This window comes from Rhipicephalus sanguineus, chromosome 2 (genome assembly GCF_013339695.2).
Source record: "Rhipicephalus sanguineus isolate Rsan-2018 chromosome 2, BIME_Rsan_1.4, whole genome shotgun sequence".
In the NCBI taxonomy this organism is placed as follows: domain Eukaryota; kingdom Metazoa; phylum Arthropoda; class Arachnida; order Ixodida; family Ixodidae; genus Rhipicephalus; species Rhipicephalus sanguineus.
This window is the reverse complement of record NC_051177.1, coordinates 182,583,462-182,584,545: the sequence shown is the minus strand read 5'-3', so window position 1 is coordinate 182,584,545 and position 1,084 is coordinate 182,583,462. Positions and strand designations below refer to the sequence as shown.

The 1,084-nt window shown below is 49.4% G+C and overlaps 1 non-coding gene across 1 annotated transcript; it reads left to right on the top strand.

Annotated features, from left to right (window-relative positions):
- The first annotated feature begins 727 nt into the window (after positions 1-727).
- Positions 728-798, top strand: Trnag-gcc (transfer RNA glycine (anticodon GCC)). The gene has a single exon. It is a non-coding gene; the product is annotated as a tRNA-Gly (tRNA).
- The last annotated feature ends 286 nt before the right edge of the window (positions 799-1,084 follow it).

Sequence of the window (1,084 nt, the reverse complement as noted above, 5' to 3'; positions counted from 1 at the left end):
GGCACATCTTCCTTTCTCCTCGCTAGTCACCAGGGGAGCCGAGCGGTGGCGCCACCATACCGATGCACGAGGCGGATAGGGAACTAGAAAACTATAGTCGCAACATCAAAAAGAAGGTTAGCGGCGATGCCAGTGCCAGTGCCACGACCTTGTTTTTATCCAGCGGCCGTGCCAGTGCATTCATTCGCTTCGAAGCGTTTGGTTCATGCTATGTTCAATCGTTAATCCATGGACGTAAGTGAGAGAGACAAGATCGTTTGTGTATTTGCGAAAACACTTGAGCGAAACGACGCCGGTTTCAGTCTGCCAGCTGTCACTGGGGAACTTATCGTCATGTCGTTGAAACGACGCCAACAGTTGGCCCCGATTGTAGGTGAAAGACGCCGTCCGCGTTTGTGCTCCTTGCTTTTTGTCGGCCGATTTCCGTCACCTAGCGCGACATATAACATATAAAACACGCGCGAGGCGACGCTGACCATACTTGCGCGCGCAATTTTCTCGCTTTTGCAAACGTGGATGAGTGGCGTCGTCTGTTGTCGTTTTTCGAACTGTTCGCAAGATGGTGGTAGTGGAACCGCCACCTTAAGCCGCTTGTCTCGCGGCATTAGTTGGGAGCCCAGAGTCGCTCCCGGCCAGTCCTTTCGCGAACAAGCGTTTGCCGGTTTAGTGACCCACATTTATCCGGCCAATTGGCAGTGATCGAGGCTATCCATTACTCTGTACGTCGGCGTCGGTGGTTCAGTGGTAGAATACTCGCCTGCCACGCGGGTGGCCCGGGTTCGATTCCCGGCCGACGCAAGCTTTTCTTCTTACTTTACAATTTAACTTTTTCATGCGCAATTTTACGTGAACTTGCTGTTCGGTGGGAATTAATGAGAGCGACTTCAGCAATATCAAGCACAATGTAAAATTTCACAAGCTGAGCAAAAACTATACCGATAGCTCTACCTATCGATCATTCATAAATTGCATGTTTATTTCATGTACGGTTTCCAAGCATGACTCGTATATTGAAGGTCTCAATTCAAATCTAAGCGCATAAGTTCAACGGCAGCGCAAACGACACAGAAAGATTACTTGAATT